Source organism: Leptinotarsa decemlineata, unplaced genomic scaffold, assembly GCF_025532065.1.
Source record: "Leptinotarsa decemlineata unplaced genomic scaffold, Ldec_3_MD MMD2_tig00003348_RagTag_RagTag, whole genome shotgun sequence".
NCBI lineage: Eukaryota > Metazoa > Arthropoda > Insecta > Coleoptera > Chrysomelidae > Leptinotarsa > Leptinotarsa decemlineata.
Genome location: NW_027412588.1, coordinates 810,131 through 828,074, shown reverse-complemented (window position 1 = coordinate 828,074; position 17,944 = coordinate 810,131). Strand labels below are relative to the sequence as shown.

Genomic DNA, 17,944 nt, shown 5'->3' with positions numbered 1-17,944 from the left:
TTTGGAATTTGGTGGTGCTTGATGCTCTGGACAAAACGGAAAATCTTTATGTGAATCATGTAATCTCAAAGGATATTCCAAATCAACTTCCAATATGTAGCCTTCCGAAGAATTGTCAGGAATTTCAGTTACATCTTTGTCAAAATTTTTCACCCACTGAAAACCGTCGTAAGGTGAAAATTCTGACATTGTCCACCCATATAAATTATTAACGTCTGAATATAAAAGATATTTTGAAGGTTTTTCGGGATTGTATGCTTCCATATATTTATTATTTGCTTCAGAATATCTATTTGAACAAACCGATATTCCGCCCCTCATTCCCTTTTCTACAAACAAAATCATGTCAATGTCTTTCAAAATTCGTAATTTACATCTCGTATACTTTAACACGGCATCCCACGTGTACTCAGGTATAATACCATGCGGGGTCCAACCCATAAGTTGCTATGCTTTTTTTGACGAAAATTTTCAAAAACGTCTGCCAGTAATAAAATATCTGTTTTCAAATATAGGTCCGCATACGATCCCAAGTATGTAATTTCAAATGATTCCCAAAAATTTTTTTCGTGAGCATATTTCTCTTCTGTTATGTTTAATTATTATAGAATTAATTCATTATAGAATTCTTCTCGTAATGGTAACTACATAATCATATGGAAATACCCCCTTCCTGGTGAGGAGAGCGAATTTCTCATCATCTAAATGAATACATTCTTTTTTAATTTCCAAATCATTTTGATCCAATGTGTATACCTATTAATTCATCCAACGATGTTCCCATGAATCGAAAACAATCTATAAATCAAAATTCAATTTTAGTTTCAGCATCCTTCTGTGTGAAGGAAATGTATTTTTCTTTATTTGAGGGAAGTATGCTCACACAGCCTTTTTTGCGATATCTCTTATAATGAAGTGACTGTCGTATCCTGAAAGATTATGAAAAGTAATGGGTACCACGAATAATTTTCGAAAGTTGACATTACAGGGGGCTTGGTGTGCAAATCCGCGGAACGCCCCCGTATAGTGATTATGATCATACACAATAACATCTTTGGGGGCGAACGGTTTTTCGCAAATATGACAAGTCGTTGCAACATCGATATTATTTGAAGGTACTGTCATCGGCTCAATATTCTTTATTTATTATTCAACAAATTTTGCAATATCAGACAACTCATCGGCAAACCATTTCATACAGTCTTCACCTCGATAGCTTTTGAAATGAGAAAGACTGTCGTCATAGGAACACTTGAAGTAGTAGCCTGCACTGAAAGGTATATGTTTTTAGTATTTTTTAGTTTTGTTAGATATGTTTTCGTTACATTTTTCCAACAGTGACTCGAAATCAGATAAAATTATAAACCGGCATTTTTGTTTAAAAACATAATTTCGAAATTCCACATAATCCTATGTAGGAAAGGAAATTTTACAGTCATTCACTTTTTCGCACAAAACAGTATAATCATTTAATTCTTGCTGACTTGAAAAATAATTGAGGCATCTATCACAAAAGAATTTTTTGTCTTTCTTTCTGTTCAATTGTATACTTAATAATCGGGACATGTCTTTGATCCAACAATAATGGGATTTAATTTCAGTCTCGTCATCATCATTAATAGGTGGAGTCTCATAATCATTCAATTTTGAAAAATATTCGTTTTGAATTGATAACAAATTAATATGTCTGTCTCGTTTTGTTATCGTGAGTCTGGCAGGTATTACTAAAAAAAACGATTTTTCCTTTGCTTGATTCAATTCCAAAGTGTAAACATTAACAGGAATGAATATTACCGGAGTTTTTTCCCAACACCAAATCGTTATTTTTACACCTCGACACGTGTTTCGATCACCAAGTGATCATCTTCAAGAGGAAGATAAAACTAATAACTACTCAAAACTAAAGCTACTTATACTAATCAGGTACATCATACAGGAAGGTAATCAGTAATACCACCCATACAAGTGTACCACCCTAAATTAATTTTACAATTGGCCTTTCTATTATTTACAATATGTCCTTATGTATGTTTAAATGTTATAGCTATATATAGAACAATTTTCAGCTATATAAAATCAGTTTCCCAATATTGCCTATCTAAATATATTTACAATGTGTCTTTTTGTAGTAATCAGTAAACCCAACAATATTATTTCAACAAGCTATATAGTATGCTATTTGGTATTGGTCCGTTATCGTTATTCATAATATTATTATGTTTACTTATTTCCACACTCTCATAGGCATCTAGTTGCCTGTTGTTATTAACTTGTCTAACTAATCTTAAAGAACTGAAGTCTATGGAATTGTTTTGTTGCAAAATATGATGGGCGACTGCTGATTTTTCAGGTCTTCCATATTTTAAGTGTGCTATGTGTTCCTTATATCCCACTTCGATAGATCTTTTTGTCTGTCCATAATATTTTGCATCGCAGTCCTTACATTCAATTTCGTAAATTCCAGACTTTTCCGAATTCTCGACTTTGTCTTTTGGACTTCCCAAAAGGTTCTGCAGTGTATGACTTGTTTTAAAAACCACCTTCATACCTATTTCCTTGAAAATCTTTCCAAAGTTCTTCGTATATTGGTGGTATGGAACTGAGATGTATTTATCTTGGTTTTTGTCCTTTCTGAAAGTCGAGATTTCGTTCATTCTTAACCTAAACTTATTTTTCCTAATTATGTCATCTACAATACCCCTCGGGAAACCGTTAGTGGCTGCTATTTCCTGTATTGTACGTTTTTCTTTTGTGAACCTGTCATGTGTTAGAGGGAAAGTCAAAAGACGATGCACTAAAAAATTCAACCCAGCACGTTTGTGCTGTCCACAGTGATGTGAACTGTCAGGAATATACCTGGACGTGCTTGTTTCTTTTCTGAATATAAATATATTTATATTTAGAAAAGAAACAAGCACGTACAGGTATATTCCTGACAGTTCACATCACTGTGGACAGCACTTCTAAATATAAATATATTTATATTTAGAAAAGAAACAAGCACGTACAGGTATATTCCTGACAGTTCACATCACTGTGGACAGCACAAACGTGCTGGGTTGAATTTTTTGGTGCATCGTCTTTTGACTTTCCCTCTAATACATGATAGGTTCACAAAATAAAAACGTACAATACAGGAAATAGCAGCCACTAACGGTTTCCCGAGGGGTATTGTAGATGACATAATTAGGAAAAAGAAGTTTAGGTTAAGAATGAACGAAATCTCGACTTTCAGAAAGGACAAAAACCAAGATAAATACATATCAGTTCCATACCACCAATATACGAAGAACTTTGGAAAGATTTTCGAAGAACTAGGTATGAAGGTGGTTTTTAAAACAAGTCATACACTGCAGAACCTTTTGGGAAGTCCAAAAGACAAAGTCGAGAATTCGGAAAAGTCTGGAATTTACGAAATTGAATGTAAGGACTGCGATGCAAAATATTATGGACAGACAAAAAGATCTATCGAAGTGAGATATAAGGAACACATAGCACACTTAAAATATGGAAGACCTGAAAAATCAGCAGTCGCCCATCATATTTTGCAACAAAACCATTCCATAGACTTCAGTTCTTTAAGATTAGTTAGACAAGTTAATAACAACAGGCAACTAGATGCCTATGAGAGTGTGGAAATAAGTAAACATAATAATATTATGAATAACGATAACGGACCAATACCAAATAGCATACTATATAGCTTGTTGAAATAATATTGTTGGGTTTACTGATTACTACAAAAAGACACATTGTAAATATATTTAGATAGGCAATATTGGAAAACTGATTTTATATAGCTGAAAATTGTTCTATATATAGCTGTAACATTTAAACATACATAAGGATATATTGTAAATAATAGAAAGGCCAATTGTAAAATTAATTTAGGGTGGTACACTTGTATGGGTGGTATTACTGATTACCTACCTTTATGATGTACCTGATTAGTATAAGTAGCTTTAGTTTTGAGTAGTTATTAGTTTTATCTTCCTCTTGAAGATGATCACTTGGTGATCGAAACACGCGTCGAGGTGTAAAAATAACGATTAGGTGTTGGGAAAAAACTCCGGTAATATTCATTACTACACCAAAGGTTCCAAACAGTATATCACAAATTAACAGGAATATTATTAAGTTTTTCAAATTTGGAAGTTTGATGTAAGTCTATTGGAGTATTTAGCCCTGTAGTTCTCAAAACTGTAGAATAGTGTGGATATTTTGACACTCTTTGTGGATTTATTGCTACAGGATACAGGGCGCTAATGATACTCCAAAAGAAGCACATTTCGTCATCGTTTTGTACATTAATGCATGCCTGCTTCCTTGCGATTTCTTGCGGGAATGTAATCAAAGAAGAACCGTTACCAATCACATTTTTTTTTTTTAAATTAATATTAACGTGTCTCGGCATCTAATGGCCACTGACACGGGATCTGTGATACATTTACATAATAACACAAAACAAAAAAATCAGATTAAATGAAACAGTCGACAGTCCTTGAGGAACTGTATCACGACACTGAGCTGGTTAGGTAGGCCGAGAATGTCTTTGAGAGTTCCACCGAGTTTGTGTTTGCGGCGAGTTGGGCTGTAGTGTACAATTCAAAAGTATGTGCTCAATTGTGAGTTTTGCATTACCACAGAATTCACAAGTAGGGGGATTTTGTGAAGACATCAGGTAACCATGGGTGAGTCGGGAGTGGCCTATTCTGAGTCTTCTTATAACACTTTTGTCCTTTTTTGTCATTGGGGGCAGGTCCAGCGCAGAAACTGTGGGTTTGATTGTATGTAGTTTGGTGGTACATGTGTTCCAATGTGTTTGCCATGTTTGTATCATCATTTGTCGAGCTGCTGATTTCAAGTCTTGGTGAAGTTTGATTTGCTCCTCTGGCAATTCGGAGGAAAAAGCTTGTTTTGCTGCTTGGTCTGCACGTTCATTGCCCGTAATTCCTACATAGAAGGGATCTAGATGATATTCACAAGGACACCTCTGGTACGATGGTGGTGGCAGGTGTCGAGGATATCTTGAACCAAAGGATGATGTGAGTAACTATTTTTGATAGAGAATATTATGAAAGGGAGTCTGTGCATATGGCAAGTGTACTGTTATCTTGTACTGGAGACCTCAACGCTTGTAATATTCCATATAGTTCAGCTGTGTGTATACTACAGACATTGGGAAGTTTGTATGTTGCTATTATTGCATCGAGTGTAGTAACAGCACATCCGGTACCATTAACTTCTTTGGATATGTCAGTATAAAGGATTTTGTCGAATTGCTGGTTATTTATCAGTTCTCTGAATCTTTGTATGAAGACTATGTTTGGCGTATCGTGCTTATTGTAGTTCCTCAGGCATGTATTCAAAAATGGCGGATTTTTGGTCCATGGCGGAGTTTCAGACAGTTTTATAAGAGCTGTAGCTTTGAGGTTGGTGTTTCTTGGAATAGGGTATAATAATTGTGGAGGTGAAAGCGACGTTCTGGGTATGTTTTGGGAAGCTGGTTGTATAGAATTAATTAATTCAAATACCGGGTTTTGTGGGTTAGCAGATACCCTGGAGAAATATGATAATAGTTGGTATTTTCGTCGTATGAAGAGAGGTGGTTCAGAGGATTCAATATGAATGCTTTCCATCGGACTGGATCTGAAGACACCCAGGCATATTCGTAGTGCTGTGGTTTGGATTCTCTAGAGTAAGGGTGCTGTTCCTGGATCTGAAAAGCTAAGGTTTATTGATAAGAAGGATCCGGATTGTACATGGAAATATGTGCTGCTACCAGTATTGAATAGATTATATTGTAATTGTTAATGAAGTTTTCAATTATTTTGCCTCGACCAAACGTACGTTCTGAACCCCACATTGTATTGTGAGCATTGGAGTCATCCACCAAGATGAACGGTGAGGGAAGTTGGTTTATCAGGTGGGTTATCTCTGTGTCTTTTATATTGTGGTGTGAAGGGATATATACACTGCAAATTACAATTTTATTGGGGCACCAAGCTGTGATGGCGACTGCTTCTAGACTTGTGTTCAAGTGTAGTTTTTAATGGAAAATATCTGTAGAGACAAAAACTGAAGATCCGCCACTGGCTCGTAGATTAGTAGTTCTAATGAAGTGATGGCCAGCATAACTTTTTAAGGAAGGGTTATGAGATTTGATGAAATTGTAATCGTTCCAGTCGGGGGTAGAAACCGTCGCAGTTCCACTGTATTCAGGAGATGAGCATGATGATGAAAGATTCAATATGACGATTTACGTGACTGCTGGGAGCAATCGGAGCTATATTCATCATCACTAGGTTCAGTAGACGTACCCAGATACAGGGTCTCACCAGTGTCATTTTTGAGCGTCTTTTTCATCTTGTTTGTTATCCGGGTAATTCTGTTCTTTATGGATCTCTCTGTGAGGTTAGGATAAATAAGGTTTAAATTTGAGATAAGGCCAGTAATATCATCTGTGTATTTTCGGTCATAAAGATTATCTATAGGAAGTATAAAGACATCTGGTGTTTTCTGGTAGGTTTTTGCTATACATTCTTTCGTGGATGTCGTTAGATTTGGATCACCCACCCTACGCTTCTTCTTTACTGCTTTATTAACTGTATAATCTGCTGGGTACGGCGGTGGGGATGTAGGGGGGCATAGCGTTTTCTATGTCTGCGGGTGGACTTGAGATTTCACTCTCTGTTAAAATTTGTGAGTATCCACGTTTTTGGGCTAGGGTCAGAGCTGTAAGAGGTTGGGTTTCTTGTAAGGCAATCTGATCTATCTTTAAAGTCAAATCGTTACTCTCAATTTGATTTGTAGAACTTGATTCTGGAGATATCTGTTCAATTTGTTCAGACGGGGTAGATTGTGTCAGTAAGATGTTAGTTGGAGGATTTGGACAATTTGAAGCGATGTGTCCAGGTTGCTTGCAAATGAAGCACTCCATTTTGTCTGTAGACAGGAAAAGTCTGTTTTCATTGCCCTCAAAAGGGATGGTTATTGAAGTCTGCAGTTCAGAGTTATCTGATGGGGAAAGGACATAAACTTGTCGCCTGAAACTTAATATATGGGAGTATTCGTCGCCTGGAATACCAGCTTTCAAAAATGAGACAGGGGAGGTAATCTGTAAACCGAGGCTCTCAATAGCAAGTTCGTGGGGTATATAGGGAGATATGTTTGAGATGATTATTCGTTTTGTTGGAGAAACGAGTCGGCGGATGTTTATAGCAGTATTGTTGATAGTTACGACTGGGTGGGATTTGATAAGATCCTCAACAAGATTGGAATTGGCAAGATAGATGCAGATTCTATTACTCGAAATCCTTGATGCGAACGTTATATGTTTGGAGCCTACAATATCGCCTATTGCTTTAACATAGTCAAATAACTTCAGGTTATCATCAGCGTGCATCACTATGGCTTGCACCTTTTTTGGAAAAGATGGTTTGGGTGCTGTCTTGACGGCTGATACGTAACTGGTGCTAGGAACTGGATTGTTGGTGTTCATGTTGTGCAACAATTTGGTTTCTGTGAGTTGAGGTAAAACTATTTGGTTTATTGTTGCTCTTGTACTCAAAGGCAATTCGTTTGGTTGACTTAGTTAAATTCACTTAAAGATTTCAATTGGGTGTGCAACAATATATCCGTACCGGAATACTGTCTACGCCTCTGGCAATGAGGGGTAGGCAAAAAAGAGAAAGCCAAGGTTTATCAGTTCTCTTTAGATGACTGGCTGTTATCAGTTCGACTTCGGCAAAAAACTCGTTTCAAAAGTACATAAAAATGTTCAATACATACGTCGGTTTTTGTAACACTGATTAACTATGAATATAACGTGGTAATTAATAAGATAAATGCGGAGCAAAAGGTAAACGATGTTGACTCGTTTAGGCACTCGAGCAAACTCCAATCATATATTCATTTATTACTACTTCCAACAAAAGAATTTCACTCAAAGCCCACCCCGACTGTTGTTCATCAAATTCGCCAAATTTATTCAATATAACACCACAGCCTTTTCATTGTACCAAGCAGCCAAGTCCGTACTCGAATCGATAACTTTATTTGGCGTACTGAAATATTTGCTATCAACAATATTACCATCATTCGACTTAATAAAATCCCCTGATAATGTAAAATTAACTTTGAGGCATGGCATTTGTTTTAAAAATTTGTGAATATCACGTTTGAATAATGAAAAAGCATCGTCTAGAAACTTTTTAGGATCTTTATGAGTCAAATTGATGATTACCCCTGTTTTTACTCAACTATTGAAAACATTGTCAACATTTTGCCACTTTACCCTGGTGCTTCATCGTTTCAAACCCGAGCCTATATGTTTATTATTCAACATTTTGATAATCACTTTCAATTCCCCAATTTGTGTAATTATTTTCTTTTTTTCACCAACCAAAAATTTAATTGTTTTCATAGCTGAAACGCATTTCTTTATATGTTTATTAATAAATTGTATAGCTTGTTTGGCAATATGATCCGATTAATTATTTTTGATGTGTAAAATGTATTTATCAATTACCGACTTGATTTTTGGAAAATCAATCATTTGGATTTTATTTATTGACATGACTTACCGATATTTTGTTCACAAATGAAATTCTTGGTGTGATGAGGAGGTTTTGGAAGCTGCAGAGACTGTTGAGATGGTTCTGGAAGCTGCTGTGATTTGAAACTCGTTCTGGAACGAACGTAGTGTTCTGAAATAAATTTGATTTTAAATGCAAATATACACCAAAGAAAAATAAAATTCAAGAGTGGGGGTGATGTCTTTCATGGAGTGATTGTGAAAAATGGGTGAGCTATAATTATAATTGAAAAAATCAACTGTCTTTCAAAACAAGGAATTCAAAACACATATTCTGCAAGTACTAAACACTTAAAAAGTATTGAAAACCCTTCTTTATGCGGGTCATATCTGTGAATAAAAAAATGTTTGAGTCGAACAAAAAGTATTGTTTGCAACCACAAACTCTATACATATATCGAACAGAGAAAAAATGGGAAAGCAGTACTAACCTTAATTTCGTACAATTTCAAATGAAACAACACGACAGCGTATTTTCCTGATACAAAATTCTTCCAAATGGGGGTGATACTCCTCCGTCACTTTGAGAACTGCATATCTCTGGATGCTGATTCAGCATTGACAGTGATCAATGTCACCTTGGGAGTGAATAGAAAAATAGGTGATGACATATTCTGAAACGGACAAAGAAGATCAAAGAGTCTTTGTTTATTCGTTTTGAGGCAAATTGGCGGATGCCTGTTCAGCATTGGCATTGATCCATGTCACCTTGGGTATGAATATAGAAGGTCTCAATAAATATGTGAACCATTGCTGTCTAGCTTACCTCAACTCAATACCAAATTGTTATAAAGCCACGTGCCTGGCTTTATCGATAAGTGATAGCGATAAGTCTGCATACCTATTATATATAACGCACGTAAAACGTTCGAAACCTATGCAAAACAACGTATTTTGAAATTTCATTGTCGAATACTTCGCTTCCCCATTGCCCCCACGTTGAGTCCACAACGCGTTACCCCTCGACACTTTTGGTGTCATCTCTTCTTTCGCCTGATGATGCTAACTTGGAGCAACAAAGATACGAGACTTAGTGTCCTTCTGGATTCTTGGATTCCTGGCCATACTGGCCTGATAGGCAATGAAGCTGCTGACTCTCTTGCAGAGGAGGGTGCTGCAAGCGGCTTTATTGGATCAGAACCTGTCATTGGCATCGCTTTGGACTTTGCCAAACAAACACTGAATGGCACGAAGAGTTACGGACTTCTGGCAGAGTCTTCCTGGATTGGCTCACTCCAAGGCGTTTATTCACCCTTCGAAGCTTGATTCCAAACAGTTGTTGGACTACAGTAGGGATGAACCGCGATGTCTAACAGGCCTTCTTACAGGTAACTGTCATTTGAATCATCACATGCAGAGACTTGGACTATCGGAAGACAGTGTGTGTCGCCTCTGTCTGAAAAGAAAACACTTACTTTCAAATAGAATCGGTGCACTTGTCACTGTTATCACTTTCAACGAATGCAACTAACTCATTTCGTCATACAGGACGTATTAATAGTAAAATAGGTGATGACATATTTTAAAATGAAACAAAGAAAATAAGAGTCTGTTCAGTCGCTGTGAGAACTGCGTATCTTCGGATGCTGATTCAGCATTGATAGTGATCAATGTCACCTTGGGTATGAATATAAAAATTAGTGATGACATATTCTGAAATGAAACAAAAAGAAAATCATGCCCACCATAGGTATGAATAGCGCAACTAACACACGAATTCTGCTTTCTTTTCCCTCTTATTTGAAGTGCTACATGTGATGATGCGACTATTATTAGTGAAGATAGAACTTAGTGCCTTTTTGGCATCGTATTTGTTTTTTTTTCTCTGTCGATGAATTCTGCATTTGTTTTCCTTCCATTTTATGTGCTGCACGTTGAGATCCAACTATCATTAACGAAGACATGGCTTAATGTCCTTCTGACATACTGCGCCATCTTTGTTTTTTCTCTGTCGATGAATTTTACATTTCTTTTTCTTTTATTTGACGTGCTGTACGTGACGATTCGACAATTATTAATGAAGATGTGGCTTAGTGCCCATCTGACATGTTGTACCATATTTGTTTTTTCTCTGTCGATGAATTCTGCATTCGTTTCCCTTTCATTTGATGTGCTGCACGTTGAGATTCAATTATCGTACTTCTCGTAATCGTTGATGAAGTCGAGCAAATATGCTGCCGTTGTGGATAAATTTCAGCATATCTTCTAGAAGCTTCTAACCCATTCTCCTGCGACAGACCGTAAACGTAATGCATATCAGCCATTTCCTCATTTATGTATGCCATTTTAATAACCAGTGAATTATTAAAGAAACAAATTAGGAACAGAACAACAACACACAATTAGTATTAATTCAATTTCGAAACTTCAGAAACTGACAGTGTCATACTAATTTAATTGTCACTATCTCTAATAGCGACCTAATAGATAGATTAGTTTTGTATTTTCGCATTAGTGACGATGTTTCTCTGTAGTTTTTCGTGAAATAATTTTTTGCTGCGGACTGGTTTATTTTGGGCAAAAAACCCAAGAGACATTTTTTGTTTAGAATGAAAAAGGCTATCGGAAATGAATGTTTGAATGATAAACAAATAATAAGACAAAAAGTTACATTGGAAATAAATTTTAGGGGTTGCGTTTTCCACCCCTTACAACCATGGGGTATCCCAAATAAATTTCTGGCTGTCTTTTTCGTAGTACAAAACGTCAGGTTAATTTCAATATTGTAACTTTTTTAGTGCTTGTCAAAAAAATTGTTATACAAATTTTATGTACCCCCTTTAAGGGGCTGTATCTCAACAAGGGATGCTCCAATGAAATTTCTTTATATGAAAGATCCTATTTTTTTTCGATGAGGAATCACCTCCTTGAATGTTTTATACTTATTTAGTTACACCCTATATTTTTCATAGTCTACAAATGACCTCATTTGAAATGAGTATCCACATCAACCTGTTGTGAATAGTATAGCAAAAATAGGCTATGAGGTTCTTTGGGCTTCGTAAAATGATTAACTATGCTTTTTGACATCTGAACGAATCCATTGATGTCGAAATCATCGGAATCAGACGACCGGAAGTGAAAACCGGAAGTGACCTGTTTTTGATGGATTCAAAACCTTCTCACCCTAAGGAATCCAAAAATACCATATGTTTCAGTATATGATGTTTTTTTTCATTTTTTTGTCAACAAAAACGCCCTTCTGACATGTTGCGCCATCTTTGTTTTTTCTTTTTCGATGAATTCTGCATTTCTTATCCTTTCATTTAACGTGTTGTACGTGACGATCCGATCATTATTAGTGAATATATAACTTAGTGCCTTTTTGACAGTTGGGCCATTGTTTTTCTAATAACTCATCCATCTCCACAAATCATCAACCTTTTTCTATCACGCCACCACCTCCCACGCTGACTACGTCACTATAATTAATATTATTCGACATCATTTTCTAGTTCAATTTCATCTAACACAATCAATCGAGTGATATTTGATTCCTCCATTCTGATTGGCTGACCGACACCACTCTGTAACAGAAGTTAGGCTGAGTGTTCCACAAGGTTTCGTTCAGGAGTCTGAAAATACGCAAAATGAATCTTCATATGACAAAACATGGATTTTAGTCGTTTCCTGATGATGCTTACTTGGTTAGCGGAATGCGTTAAATGATAAATGACTATCATATTGAAACACGAGAAACAGTTAAGACAATAACGATGAAAGGATAACGCACGCAAAATGGTCGAAACGCTTGTAAAACGGTCACTTTCCCCATTTTCGAATGTTAACTGCACAATACATAACTACTCCTTCTCCTGATGATGCTAATTCTGTTAACAAAGATACGAGACTAAGTGTCCTTCCGACATGTTGGAACGTTAGACTTCTGTTAAACCGGCATGTTTTTTTCCTAAATGATGTATTTTGACGCACCCTGTACACTTCGACGTCATGTTTTTTTCTTTTAATTATGTATTTTGAGATACCCTGTACACAGGCAACACTACATTGCCCAATAAACAACGATTTATTTCACAACCGGCAAAACCTGCTTGCGCTAGGACGTAAAACATCGATACCATCTCCATCTCTCTGTGCCTCGATTACGTCACATGCGTTTCTCGCTCTTACACACACATACACATCTTCAAATTATTTCCTATGAAGATGTGTATGTGTGTGTAAGGGCGAGAAACGCATGTGACGTAATCGAGGCACAGAGAGATGGAGATGGTATCGATGTTTTACCTTCCTAGCGGCTCATAGGAAATAATATTTCATATAAAGATATGTATGTAATAAAAGTCAATTTCCTTTAATAGGCTCTACTCATACAATTAACACTAGGCCAAAAAAAATATATCAAGTTCCTCTAGCTCGAGGGCGGATTGCTCTTAAAGGTCCTAATGTTGCAGGTCCTCGTTTGTTCAATATTTTACCAACTGAAATAAAAGAAAGCAAAACATTAGAGGTGTTCAAAACAAAGATTACATTTTTTTTAGTTCTGAATGCGTATTACAGTGTTGATGATTATTTAACGTAAGTGTATGTGTGGTGTGTGCATGCGTTTTCGTGTGTGCTTCTAGTTTTAGTGTAGTAGTTTATAATTTTAGCTTTACTGACGATTCCTAATACAATTACTTATGAAATTGTCGAACAGGAAAATAAAGGATTTGATTTGATTTGATTTGATGTGTGTGTAAGAGCGAGAAACGCGTGTGACGTAATCGAGGCACAGAGAGATGGTATCGATGTTTTACGTTCCTAGCGCAAGCAGGTGTTGCCGGTTGTGGAATAAATCGTTGTTTATTGGGCAATGTAGTGTTGCCGGTTTCAAAATTAACCATGAAGGGTTACGAATACGACTGTGTACAGGGTGTCTCAAAATACATAATCGAAAGAAAAAACATGACGTCGAAGTGTACAGTGTAGCATCATCAGGAGAAGAAGGAGTTATGTATTGTGGAGTTAACATTCGAAAATAGGGAAAGTGACCGTTTTACAAGCGACCGTTTTGCGTGCGATCGTTTTGCGTGCGTTTTCGACCGTTTGCGTGCGTTTTCGACCGTTTTGCGTGCATTATCGTTTCATCGTTCTTGTCGTAACTGTTTTTCGTGTTTCAATATGATAGTCATTCATCATTCAACGCATTTCGCTAACCAAGTAAGCAGCATCAGGAAATGACTAAAATCCATGCTTTGTCATATCAAGATTCATTTTGCGAATTTTCAGACTCCTGAACGAAACCTTGTGGAACGCTCAGCCTAACTTCTGTTATAGAGTGGTGTCGGTCAGCCAATCAGAGTGGAGGAATCAAATATCGCTCGATTGATTGTGTTAGATGAAATTAAACTAGAAAATGAGGTCGAATAATAATAATTATAGTGACGTAGTCAGCGTGGGAGGTGGTGGCGTGATAGAAAAGGGGTGATGATTCGTGGAGATGGATGAGTTATTAAAAAAACAATGGCCCAACTGTCAAAAAGGCACTAAGTTATATATTCACTAATAATGATCGGATCGTCACGTACAACACGTTAAATGAAAGGACGAGAAATGCAGAATTCATCGAAAAAGAAAAAACAAAGATGGCGCAACATGTCAGAAGGGGACTAAGACACATGTTCGTTAATGGTAGTTGAATCTCAACGTGCAGTACATTAAATAAAAGGGAAACCTATACAGAGTGAACCGACAGAGAAAAAACAAAGATGGCGTAACAAATATAATATCCAGTGCCTAATGTGAAATAGCATAGGAAGAATTGCAAATTCAAAGATGTTGGGTTATGAACAATTATGAGTGTATTCCAATTGCAGAAGCTTGATTCAAAACGCAGAATTTACAACGCAGAAGGACAAAGAAAATGAAAAAATCATTGTATACTGAAACATATGATATATTTGGAGTCCTTAGGGTGAGAAGGTTTCGAATCCATCAAAAAACGACCACTTCCGGTTTTCACTTCCGTTCGTCCGATTTTGATTATTTCGACATCAATGGATTCGATTACATGTTATGAAACATAATTAATCATTTTTCGATGCCAAAATTGCCTCATAACCTATTTTCATTATAATAGCCGCAACAGACCGATGTGGGTACTCATTTCAAATGATTTCATTTGTAGATTATGAAAAGTATAGTATACAGCGTCTAATGTGAAATGGCATAGGAAAAATTGCACATTCAAAGAAAATCATTGAACAAAATTGAAATTAAAAATTATTGGGTTATGAACAACTACGAGTGTAATCCAATTGCAGAAGTTTGATTCAAAACACAGAATTTGTTGCCAAAAAATGAAAAAAATCATCATATACTGAAACATATGGTATTTTTGGATTCCTTAGGGTGGAAGGTTTCGAATCCGTCAAAAACAGGTGACTTCCGGTTTTCACTTCCGGTCGTCCGAATCCGATGATTTTGATATCAATGGATTCGTTCAGATGTCAAAAAACATAGTTAATCATTTTACGAAGCCAAAAGAACCTCATAGCCTATTTTTGCTATACTATTCGCAACAGGTTGATGTGGGTACTCATTTCAAATGATATCATTTGTAGACTATGAAAAATATAGGGTCTAACTAAATAAGTGTAAAACATTCAAGGAGGTGATTCCTCATCGAAAAAAGATAGGATCTTTCATATAAAGAAATATCATAATTTCATTGGAGCATCCCTTGTTAAGATACAGCCCCTTAGAGGGGGTACATAAAATTTGTATAACAAATTTTTTTTCACAAGCACTAAAAAAGTTACAATATTGAAATTAACCTGACGTTTTGTACTACCAAAAAGACACTCAGTCAAAAATTTATTTGGTATACCCTATGGTTGTACCCCACTGTCACACACATCTTCATATGAAATATCAATTATTTCCCAAATCTATGTATACTTTTCTATCTTCAACATGATAATGACGATTACAACTTCCCTAACATTCTACGGAAATCGAAAAGATGCAGTCAAGTATATATAATGAGTCAATTTCGGTCCCGACAAAACTAACGCTATAAATACCCATCATTCGCAGTTACTTTCAATGTCTTATATTGGTGTAGAGGTTAAGGACAATGTCTACCACGCGGACGATCCGAGTTCGAATCTCATTACTATAAACTTTTTTAATTAGAATCATGTGACTGGAACGAGACAAGGGGGCCAGGGTACTTAGGGGGCTGATAGGTGAGGCGGAGTACTAAGGGGGCCGAGGGTCGGAGTTCCACGATTGAGTCGTGTGACGTGTTGAGACGTGTGACGTCATCCCGCGTCGATGACGTCACACGTTTCCCCCCTCATGTTTGAACCAAAAATTGCAAAAAGTTCAGCTCCATAAGAAAATACATGCGATTTTGAGCCAGAAATCGCCTTGTTCATCTGCTAATGATCATCACAACTCAGTGTAAAAGTCGTATTAACATGGCGTCAGTTATGATTAAAATTCATGATGAGATCATTAAGATTGTTGAAAAAATCAAATCCCTCGTTGAACATCAAAGATCACTTCCAATTCATACACAGTAAAATAGCAAACAAATATTTTTTCACCCGTGTCAGTAACCATCTTAGCTTCCAAACGTGTGTAACGATAATACAACCTCAATTTGTATACTGTGCCAGCTTGTTATCAATATTCGATAGTAATAGTGTTGTAAATCATGCCTGAAAGGGAATAACGCCGGCCGCCACTGGTAACCATAAACCAAACGTGACGTAGCTAAGAGTGCTTGAATGTACGATAATTCCCCGCCACTCTAACAGCAGCGAGAATAATGCTACCGATTTCGACGGAACTTCGACGAAATTTCTACGGCATTCGATTACGATATTTAAAGGCTAGCACGAGGATATCGAGACAGTCAAATGGACGTTACAGTGCGGTACGTGAAGTGATTTAGTAAGGCGAAAGACATTCAAATAATAGTTGAAGTTTAAGTTGAAGTGTTTGTTGTATTTAAAGTGAAATAAAGTTAAGTTTGATTATTCAGTATAGTCAATTATTGGTTAACCAACGAGGAAAAACATAACATTTGGTGTCGGAAGTGGAATAATTGACTGAAATTTTTCTGTTTTATGGTGAAAACAAGGAGTATCGATTACGACGGAATGGAAATGTTTGAGAAAACGTTTGAGGCTTTGCAAGCAGGCCTGTCGGAAAAACGAAAACGCCGAAATGAAGAAGATGAACGACGGAGGGAGAAAGAAAAGTTACGCAGAATGAAGATCGTGAATTACTACTAGGTATTCAAGAAAAACAGGTAAATATTCAGGAAAAACAGGAAAAAGACAATCAGATGTACCTTCATTTGTTGGAAGATTTTAAATCTTCCCAAGTGAGTAAAGGGGAGGTACAGGAATTTATTAAGGAAGAATTTGGAAACGTATTTCAGGAAACAAAGGAAGAGGGTGTTGAAAGGAAATTTGAAGAAACGTTTGAAGGAGTTATTCTTTCACTAGATCAAGGCTGTTTTGATTGAAATTTCTGTATAACTAACTGATCTTATAAGATGTAGGCACTGGGTGGATGTAATAATTAATAAGCACATGTTAACAAAAGTAAGTATATTAATTAGTGCACACACACAATACAACTGTAGTGCCCTTCAGATAAGTGTACATATTCTTTTAAATATTCATTCATACATATACACTTTGTACATTAATCGTTTTTACTTATAACTAGGTCAACCATGTTTTGCTAATATTGCAAATATATTTATGTATGATTTGTAAACTATATCGTCATTTGACTTGTTGTTAATTGATAATCTGAATTAGAACAAAAAGGTCAATAGACTAAAGCGAACAATTCATCAGTTTTTAATTTCAACCATTCCATTATGAAAGAACCTTTTCACAACATGAGTAATCAGAATAGGAATGAAGGTAACAACCAGCTTGAGGTTATTAGTTACTGAAGAACAGGTTTTCTGAAGGAATTACCGGAACCGAAGGGGATTGCTGTGGAAAAATGCATCTCTCCATTCTAGCAGTAGTTTTATTAAAACTCCAATTTCCAATGGCGAATCTTCATGGTCAATTTATCGTAGACAATTTGAGGCCGCTGCGAAAAAAAATGTGTGTAGAAATGCGGATTATGAAGCAGTCTTATCAGCTTTGGAGGTCAGATATGGTAGTGAGCACCTTCAACAAATCTACCAAGCTCAACTGAAGGTGAGAACTTCAGGTCCATCAGGAAGTTTGCAAGAGTTTGGAGCTGAAGTCGAAAGGTTAGTAAGACTCGCCTACCCAGAAGCACCGGATAACTTCAGCCACTGAATTAGTGTCCGTAGTTTCATCGACGTAGTTCGTGACACGGAGCTGCACGCCATAAAAAATT

General features: G+C 36.4%; 2 protein-coding genes across 4 annotated transcripts in view; one reads left to right on the top strand and one right to left on the bottom strand.

Moving 5' to 3' along the window:
- Positions 1–17,944, top strand: part of LOC141483432 (uncharacterized) — a 392,800-nt gene that overhangs the window by 115,871 nt on the left and 258,985 nt on the right. The window lies entirely within an intron of this gene.
- The window catches only part of LOC141483429 (uncharacterized), a 64,295-nt gene that overhangs the window by 15,008 nt on the left and 31,343 nt on the right, over positions 1–17,944 (bottom strand). Inside the window, exon 2 of one of the 3 annotated variants that reach the window (XR_012466079.1) lies at positions 12,879–13,038. The exons of the other annotated variants lie outside the window; for them this stretch is intronic. The gene's annotated coding sequence lies outside the window, so the exon portion shown is untranslated. Of the gene's footprint in view, positions 1–12,878; positions 13,039–17,944 lie in introns of those variants that run through there. 3 annotated transcript variants of the gene reach the window in all.